We start from the raw sequence: 10,085 nt of genomic DNA, 5'->3' as shown, positions 1-10,085 counted from the left end.
AGATGGATTATAATTACCACATTGTTCAGGATTCCCAAACACACCTCCCTCTACTAAATCACCGTGTAGTACAAATACCTGTAGATTTATATATCAATGAATTAAAGTAATGAACGAATGAATGAATAAACGAATGATTGAATTAGCAAATGAATGAATAAGCAAAGCAATAAATAGTATATTTGTGTCAGTGGACCTGAGTCATTAATGGCCAGATAATTATGCATTTTGACATTTTAAACAAAATATCATTTCTTTCAGTTCTTGTACACATGACTTGTTATCTATCAGGCATGAAACTGTAAATCATAAAGAGTCTGTTATGCCTTATTTCTCTTTTTAATGAGAACATGTTTCTACAAGCAGTCTGGATATTCTGTAGACCACAGAGATCCATCCTGCCAAGTACAGGCAGTGATCAGTGATCCAGGCAGCCAGTGAGAGACGTCGTCATTTCCAAATAAAATCACCAAGAAAATCAAGCTTTTTGCTGTTTGCTTTTGAAAAATAAAGTCCTTGAAGGAACACAGGATATGACTGAATGATCAAAGTTACATTTATATAGAGCCTTTCAAGGAACATACAATGCTTTACAATGAACACGCACAGCTTCTTTGTTCAGTCACCCTGCCGGATTTTGTGTTAAATTGTGAGAAAAAGAGTAAAATGTGTTATATCTATGTTAGTGTTCACTGTGCACTCAACAATCAAGACTCTCTACACATTCCTCCTCCCGCTTGTCCACTCACTCCAGGATGTGGGCTTTGTGCTGGTGTGCGAACAGCATCTGCAGGCAGTGGTTAGTGAGCTGACAGTGGCTAAGGTCCAGTTCTGACAGCCCTTCAGAATGTTCCAGAAACAGTGCCAGTGACCTACAGGCCTGCTGGTCCAGCCGGGTCTGACGGAGGATCACCATCTTACCCAGAGCCCGGGAGAGAGCCACAGCGCGTCTCACACACTCCACATCAGTCCCCACACAGAGAAGAGACAGGAACTGGAGCAGCATGGCTTTATTGCTGCTGAACACACTCAACATTCTCCAACATGTAGAGTCACAAAACACTAACACACTCACATAACTACTAACATTAATGCTATTTACACACATTTTGTTTCAAATGATAAAATTCTTTTCCCTTTTCCAGAATGTTTCCCTAGTTTGTGTGGTGTTGAGTCAGTGGCTTACTGAAGGGTGACTGTGTGTAAAATGGGGAAGAGTTGCCCTCACAGCCGTGTAGAGTGAGCTGTGTGTGTGTGTGTGTGTGTGTGTGTGTGTGTGTGTGTGTGTGTGTGTGTGTGTGTGTGTGTGTGTGTGTGAGAGAGAGAGAGCTCTCTGGATGACCATGGAGTCGACTCTGCAGTCCTCAGTGCTCAGAGTCAGTGTGTGTTTCTGTGTGTCTGCTGTGAAGTCCAGAGCAGAGCAGCAGGAGAAATCCAGTCTGTGCTGCAGAGCGAAGAGCAGATCTGTTGCTGCTGCCCCCTGCTGTAGTTCAGAGACACTGTAGCAGTGGAGCAGCCTCAGCAACAGCAGCCTGTCAACACGGAGAAAACAAAACACACACAGACAGTGGCAGGGCAGTTAATTTCAGGTTAATATAAATATTTCACCTAAATGTAATTTTATTCTGAAGTAAATATCCATGGATATTGCTGATTACCTGACAGGAGTCTCAATAAAACCTAAATGATGCTGGCACAAAATGACTTTTGAGGAAACTCGTGAAAAACACATAAACGTACATAAACGTTTATATAACACTCCCTAAACAGACCAGTTCTGTGTTAAAATTCTGATTGTGAGAAAAGTTCAAGCCTGAGACGGGAGACATGTTAGAGCAGTGGCTCAATGCTCTCCAGCTCCGCCTTTGGTATGGAGGTGAAAAGCAGGCTGAGAGAGACTGCTGTGCAGTGCTGGAGGGTGAAGCGCAGGGCAGCACAGTGGACAGAGTCCAGCTCTCTGCTGTTCAGGTTGATGCAGTTCTCTGCTGAATTCAACAAGCTGGACACACAGTGAGCAGAGCCAGTCTGATAGATCTCTCTGATGATGGACAGTACAAAGCTGGAGCTCAGCCTGGGGAGAAGACACACACACACACACACACAAAAACACAGACACACATTTCCAGGTCTCATGCTGTACAGTATAATTAAAGTGTTTGGACTGTTACTAACTGTGTGAACAATCTGAGCCACACAACACATGACTGTATTCTCTCACCTTCTGATCTGAAGTCTGGCCAGTACAGGCAGAAGGTCTCTGGGATTTTGTTACTTAATGTTGGGGATGTGTAGTGGTCCCATGAGCTGGTGGAAGCTCGTCTACTTTACCGTAACGTCACCCTTTCGCCTTGCTGTCTGGATGCGTACTGTCTGTCAGACTAGCAATTCATCTACACTTCTCACAGATAAAACTGCCACTAATGACGAAGAATAAACATGCTGCATTCAGTGCTCTGAAACAGAACATAAGTCATGATGAAAAAGCAAAATGTTAACATTACTTATGTTTGTGGTAGTTCCTTAGATATAGTTTGTGATGATAAAATAGTTTTCCATGGAAGTTGCCAGTTTCCAGGTAGAAAGTAGTTAAATCCAACAAAACATTTGTTAAACAGATAGAGAGCAGTAAGAGCTAGTATGCTGAAACTACCTGTTTCAAAAACAGGAAGCTTCCTTATGAAGGTAAGAGGTTCTTATGAACCTCAGCATTTTGACAGCAAGTATTAACCATGGCTATAAAACCATGTGAATAATTCAGTTATGGGATTAATCCACAAAATAGAACATCAAATCTAATTATTTGGCCAGTACAGGGTTATGCAATATTCCTTCATCTCAGCAAAATGCAATAGCTTGACTTCCTTAACTGATTAATAATTAAAAAATATCTTTCTTGACTATAAGAATATAGCTTACCCATTAGAAAGATTAAACATCCAGTCAGCGTGTATCCTGGCATGTTAATGTAAAAGGCAGCTCCTACTGGATTTGGGGAAAGATTAGTAAAAGATTTCAAGTATCTGCAAAGCAGAAAACTGCCTATTCAACAGGCATGAATGATCTGCTACCGAAGTAGTTGTGTTATTTGCATAGCCTAATTAATATCATTAGATCATGTTCTATTACCTATATTGTTATATTAAAATGTTGCTATTGCTTTTTTGCTTCACAATTGTTACACACAATTGCTGCACCTGATACAAGGATAGGAATTTCAATTTATTCATACTGAATATAAGAATCATTAATGGCTGCTGAGTGAAGCACTTTCATTGAAAATTCATCCACCAATTTAAATTTTTATTTATTTTTTTATTTTTTGTAACCACATCAGCCAGGAATACATTCCAGCTCTGTTTTAGAACACTGGCTGTGATTCATTACATTTTGGCAATTGTGAAAAGAAACTGGATGATACTTCTAAAAGTAATTGTGTTTGCAGTTTATTTGCACAGTTACATGAACAACACTGGTAGCATAGTCAACAGGCTCGATGGTTTTCCAGTGCACGACACTGTGATACCAGGGCTGGCCCAAGCCTGTTTGGGGCCCTACGCAGAAATCTGAGCTGCCACTGACATAGGTAAAAAACAAATAGAAATAAATACATGGTCTTTGGCACCCTCTTGGCGGCCTTGGCAGGCTCTCATTTTGCTTATACGGCGGGACAATTGTTCTGCTGTTATCCTACCTATTGAGCAGTCCTACCTAGATTTAATGTACTTATGTACATTACCCTTAGTCCAGGTTTCTGGTGTTTATTTTAGATGGATTTTTGGTTGTATATATTATAATTAGGCTACTGTGGACAATTGTATACCGTATAGCTACAGCACCTGTACTTCACACACATGTAGTAATCGGATCTAGAAAGTTGCCAACCCTATTAAAATATTAGGTTTATAGTATAATATTTGAATTAAACAGACAAAGCATTAATCACAATCATTTGCATGATGATTAAATCTTGAACCAAAAATGTATCAGAGAGCTGTAGTGTTTTTTACAGACACACACCCAATAAAACTGTACTTGACCATTTCTTGCCCTCTATATCATTCTCTGCAGTTTACTGAGAAAGACCTGACACTGGGTAATGCCATTGTCTATTCGAAGGCCAAAACAACAACAATCTTGCTTATCAAAGACTCACTCCACCCTGACCACAGCCTCTTCTTTTAGAAGCCATGAGAAAACCACCATCGCAGCTTGAGAGCACAAATCTAGCCTCTTAAGAGGTGTTATGTTCCACAGGCAGATCGATATCTCAATGCGGTCCACATGAAAGCAATTTTCTTTCCATGAGTGCAAATTGCACTTTTAATGCCTGATATTTCAGCCACTCATTTCTCTCACTACATGACAAAACTCTCGAAACTTTTCTCCAAAAGCACTGAATGTTATTCTAACCATTTATGGCCTTTCTCCATTCATGTACACAAAGTCCAGTATGATTCCAAATGTCATCAAAAGATATATCTGTTTGTAGCTGAACAACTTATACAATGCGATCTTTCTTCTTTGTGTCAAATGAACTTAACAATTGAAACATCCAAAACTGGCTGTGTTTCTTGCCAACATACTGGTGTTTGGACATGTGGGATTACTTGCATGTCGCTTTCAATAACTCAGTTGGTAGAGTAGAAGTTAAAACTTAAAAAAAAAGTCATCCTTAGGCTGTCGGCTCAACTCCAACTCACACAAACTTTATGTTTTAATGCAGAATCTGTCGTTTTATATGAGCATAAAAAGAGGTTTTTCCCTGACCGGGAATCGAACCCGGGCCGCGGCGGTGAAAGCGCCGAATCCTAACCACTAGACAACCAGGGACAAAGCTGCTGAGTTTACATGAGAAGACCATTTTTCAAAGTCTGCACTCCTACTATTCTGACAGTGTTTGGATGCATACTGGACTTGGTATGCATGAGTGGAAAAAGGCCATAAAGCGAGTTATTCATCTTTCTCTTTGTTCTACAAAAAAATGAAGTTTGCAAGAGTCAGGGCTCTTTTTTACCATCTGGGAAAAGAGGGAACGCTGGTGTCACTAACATGGAAAGAGCTGTTATATATTCCCCATTTGTCTCCTTAATGTTTCTGACATTTTAGCCACTCATTTCTCTCTCTACATGAAAACACTCTAGAAAATGTTCTCCAACAAATACGGAATGTTATTCTAAGTACTCAGAAAATAGTCTTTTCCTCCCCCTTCTGACGCGTGAACTTATAGACGCCCTTGATTGCACGGTGTCTCTGTAATTGACAGGGGAGAGAGCGTATGCCACTCCCTCTCTCCCTAAGAGTACAGCCAATTATGCTCTTCTAGACTCTCGGCCACAAATGGCTGTGACGCCATCAGTTTCAAAGTTAAACACAACTCCTATAGTACTAATAAAAGCTTCACACTCACCTCAGCTGGGACATGGCAGACACTGAAGGAAACTCCTCACTTCACTCTCTTCATCTGACCAGTCATTAAGCTCCACTGGTTTCTTCACTGTTTGGAGTTTCAGCACTTCTAGCACTTGTAATATTAGAATAGAATCCCTTTATTTACTAAAGGTACACAGAAATGTACACTGGTACACAGAAACTTACTGTATGTAAGAGTGCAATAGTTCAAAGCTGTATTAGTGCAGATAAATACAACTACAGTGCCATTGCAGCTTTTAATGCTGTTTCAGTATCAGGGTCTTCAGGAAGGCTCCACCTGGCAACCCTGAAGTGCCTTGCCATGCTTAAAACTACACACACACACACACACACACACACACACACACACACACAAACACAAACACTTAACAAGGTGAGTTCTGCTTATTTGTTATTGGAGATTTGTTAAGAAGGCTGATCGCCATTTAAAATTAGATTTCACAAACTGTAATTGTTACACTGGTGAGTTTGAGGTAGAGATGCACTTTCATTAATACTGCTTACACTGTGTTTCTTTACAACACGCATGGACGTGTTGAAGCATCTCATATGCATGGAACACTAATACTCAGAGCATTGGAAGGTTGAAAACAGAAGCTATCTGGCTCACACAATGTTTTAAATGTGCCAAGGGAAATTCCAAGTGTGGCCATCCTTGAGTGGAGTGGAAGATAAATATGTTTTTTTTTGTATTTCAAAGCGGCTGTATGAGTATAACAGGCAGTTTAGAACATGTCAGTCCCTCCATGTAATTTGAGAGAAAATATCCTATGAAGATTGGACCAAGATTCCTGCAGAGTATTTTCAGCACATAGTGGAAACTATGCCAGAGAGAATTGCTGCAGTTCTGGAGGCCAAAGAAGGTCCAACATGCTATTAAATGGGTGTACTTAAGCCCACTGTGTCCTATAATAGGATGTTGCTGGAATGTATGTGGATGTTGTTGGAATGGCCGCAGAGTTGCGGCAGCAGTACAGGTAGTCTGTAATCCTTTCCCCCATCCGAGTGAGTTTGCCCTATTGCACGGGGTCGAGTTATGATGTGAATGTTTAATTACACAGGATGGATTGTGGGCGACAGAACCGAACAGCCTTCAGGATTCAAGTAAAGAAAGGTGAAACTTCTCCAGCCTTTGAGTTAATCACAGGACTATTGCATAGCAATTAGAGATAACAGAACAGCTTTCGGGGGGTTTGGGTGGGTTGCCTTATCCGCCCCTTTAACAGAGTAGTCACAATTCAAATTTCCCTTGTTCCATTGTTTACAAGGCATTATACATGTGGTTTGTTTATAGTGCACGGAGTAATATGCAGCAAGTCTGGTCTGTCTGCTTTGGAAGAGAAACATTTGGCCAAAAGAGCAAGACACAGCCAGAAGGATGATTGGTAAGAGCACATCATAATATGCACCTTAAAGCTGTGCTCTACAGATAGGACCTGTTCCATGACTGCATATATAAATTTACTACTGACATTGCCATTTATATCTGGCCATTTACAGTGCACTCTTGCTCAGTGCAGCACTTGAAGCTGATTTTCCATTATGTTCAAGAGATGTTTGACCCGGTCAGGGTGACACACTTTAGTGCGGGCAGCAGTATCCTAGAGGACACTACAGACAGTGACGGAGACATCTCAGAGCGTGAGGTGAGAGGTTGAGTTTTTTGTTACTCTCTCTACGACATACTTTTCATGCCAGCTACTATTGTCCAGTTCAGCCAAATTTAATTTACTGCCTTGTATTATGATATATAAATTGCTGAACATCTTATCACTCAGTTTCAAACATCCCCTCAGCTGTTTTAAGCCATTTCGGTTATTCAGAAGTACTGCTAAATGGATGTGGTGGGAAAATGAGAGCACATCAAACACAGACAGCTTTATGCATTGAGTAGTAAAGAGTAAAATTTTATTGAGTTCTGTCCCCTGTATAACAGAGTAAAAGGACTGACGCGCAGTACGGTCCCCCTCCCCTTATACAGAGAACAGAAGAAAGAGAAAAAAAAGAAAAACGACTCCTACAGAGTATCGGCTAATTCATGTTTTGGTTAGCCTGAGCGCTGAAGGCTTCTTCTATCTCTATGGTTAGAACGGTATGTGAGCAGCTGGTGTACCTGACTCACATGCTTATCTGCAGACTGTTATGCTGTGACTATAGAAACATAAAGCAAAGTAAAATAAAGCAAAGTAAATTTCCACAAAATGAAGTAAGGTAAATTCCCACAACATTTCCCCCCTTTATTCTATATCACACATTATCACACATTTATTCAGCAAATAGCACTACGATGTCTTCATGTGGATCACCAGCACCGCCCATCTTGGGGAGCAGAATGTCTTCACTGAGCTGCCGTTGGTCATTGGCATGGCCGCTGAGTGCTGGCATGGTGAACACACTAGAAAGACGTCTGACACGCAATGACAAAAAAGGAGGTAAACACAGAAGAAGAAGAAAAAGAAGAAGAATGAGTAGCAGAATGGGCAACGCTACAGCCGCTACTGCAACTGTAGGCTGCGGAGTGAAGGCAGATCACATAAGATTCATATAATCAGTAATATTAGCGCTGAGATCTGGAATGTAAAAACAGCAGGAAGTGTTAATCATTTTGCACACTCCTCCTTCCTTCATTTAATACCATTCTATGTTGAAGCACTGCTGCCCTTATCACTTGTTGTTCTATCTTTAAGGCACCTATTGCTGCTAAGGTGTCATTAACTACTTGCAGTAACTGATAAGCTAAGCCATTGATCTTTTGCAGGGCTGCTACTGTGCCACCGCCCAGGAAAAGGGACCAACCAATGGTTTCACCCGGAGTGGTCCATGGGTCCCTCAGAATTCTACCACAATAGTCTGTGCTGGTTATGTCTCTCCTCACCCTGTGCTGCTTGGCATGGGGAAGTGTATACACCTGCGTCCTTGGGCGCACTACAGCTGGATAACAACAACCAGTCCAGTTCTGTGGCAATTCACCATAGGCCACCGAACCACCGACCCACATTACATTCCAATACCCCTGCAGGGTTGTCATGGAGCAATTCCACAGGGAACTGCTATTGGAGTCACTGCAAGTGCCATTGCTGTGCACCTGCACATAATCGATGCATCTGGACCAGACTTCCGGCACCTGCTGCTTCATCTGCTATACAAATATCTCACCCTTACTAGCTGCCACATGCAGCATCATTTTCGGTGGTGCGGGGTTAGTGGGACTGGGACAGTTTGAGGTCTGGTTAATAACCTGGCACATAGAGATTGTCATATTCACTTCTCCTACGTCTGCGTTTTTCAGAGGGATTACAGTCCTTGGAACACTGGTGTGCTGGCACACCAGGTACTCTTGCTCGATATGTTGGGCATGCACAATGGCTGACATACACGCTGTATTTTGTTGGCATTTAGCTGCTAATCATTCTGCTTCAGTGGCGTTGGGACCCTGAAATGGTAACAAGTCTTCTCATAAGTCATGGGATTCTTCATCCATATTAATATTCAGTCTATGTTCTGACTGTGTTAGCTGTGTCTGATTTTCTCTACCGTCTCTTGACGGTTCCGAGTGTCGAAAGGGTAGGCCTTGCCTTTAACACCCTACTCAACACAGTTCCGACCTAGTCTGTTTGGGTGCTGCTGCTTGGAGTTGGGGCTGGCGTCGGAGCCTTCTTACAGTGTGTGTGATGTACCCAGGTTCCTCGTCCTTCTATTTTGACAGCAGTGTGGGTTGTTAACAGGAGGTTCTAGTTGTCTCCACCTGGTGCCTTCAGTGGCGGTAGCCCCTGACTGAATTTCCCGTAATGTGGCCTGCGGGGTAGCAGCGGTTTCCTGTATTTCTTGCACAGCGGTTTTAGTTGCAGCTGCCTTTGCTACTCTATCTGCAAAAGTATTCCCCTTGCTGATTTGGTCTTCTGTAGTCCTGTGAGCTGCACACTTAACAACTGCAATTGTCTTTGGCAGCGAAATGGCTTCTAGCAAGATGGTGATGTCTAATATATTTACCCGAGCTTGTCAGGAATTGCCTATGTTTCCATATGGCTCCAAAATCATTAACAGTTTTGTCTGCAGCTAGTTTGCATGCTTCCGTCAGTGCTACTAGTTCAGCAGCCTGCGCTGAATAGGAGGATGGTAATACTTCTGTTTTAAGTATTTCATGATCTGTTACTACCACGTATGCTTCCCTATTGACCCCTGTGTCGTCCCTGCATGCTGACCCATCCACATTGAGGCATAGGTCTGGGTTACTTATGGCTTCTTCAAAGAGATCAACCCGCGGTATATATACTTCAGCTAAGACTGCTGTGCAGTCTTGTGGATCTCCATCCTCCTCCGTAGGAAGGAGTGTAGCTGGGTTCAGTGTTATACACCTTTTGACAGTTATATTAGGCATATCTAAGAGGGTGGTGTGGTATCTCAGCTACCACTGGGCTGATAAGTGTGACACTCTTTGGTCCTGCAGTATTCGGTGTAATGCGTGTGGGACTAAAACAGTAAGAGGGGAGTATGCCACTATGGTTTAGGTAGCGAAATTATGGCTTGTGGTCGGTTTTGAGACAGCTTGTGTGTATTTCCCCCTTTAATGATATGCCCCAAGAACGTCACTTCCTCCTTACAATTCTGTAATTTTGCTCTACTAGGTCAGTTACATGTATGTTACATCTGAAATA

General features: G+C 42.1%; 1 non-coding gene across 1 annotated transcript; it reads right to left on the bottom strand.

Moving 5' to 3' along the window:
* Positions 1 to 4,758: 4,758 nt before the first annotated feature.
* On the bottom strand, positions 4,759 to 4,830 carry trnae-uuc (transfer RNA glutamic acid (anticodon UUC)). The gene has a single exon. It is a non-coding gene; the product is annotated as a tRNA-Glu (tRNA).
* Positions 4,831 to 10,085: the final 5,255 nt, after the last annotated feature.

Source organism: Electrophorus electricus, unplaced genomic scaffold (assembly GCF_041902795.1).
Source record: "Electrophorus electricus isolate QZ-2024a unplaced genomic scaffold, ASM4190279v1 Scaffold34, whole genome shotgun sequence".
NCBI classification, from domain to species: domain Eukaryota; kingdom Metazoa; phylum Chordata; class Actinopteri; order Gymnotiformes; family Gymnotidae; genus Electrophorus; species Electrophorus electricus.
Note: the sequence above shows the minus strand (reverse complement) of the source record. Positions and strands in the feature narration are given on the sequence as shown.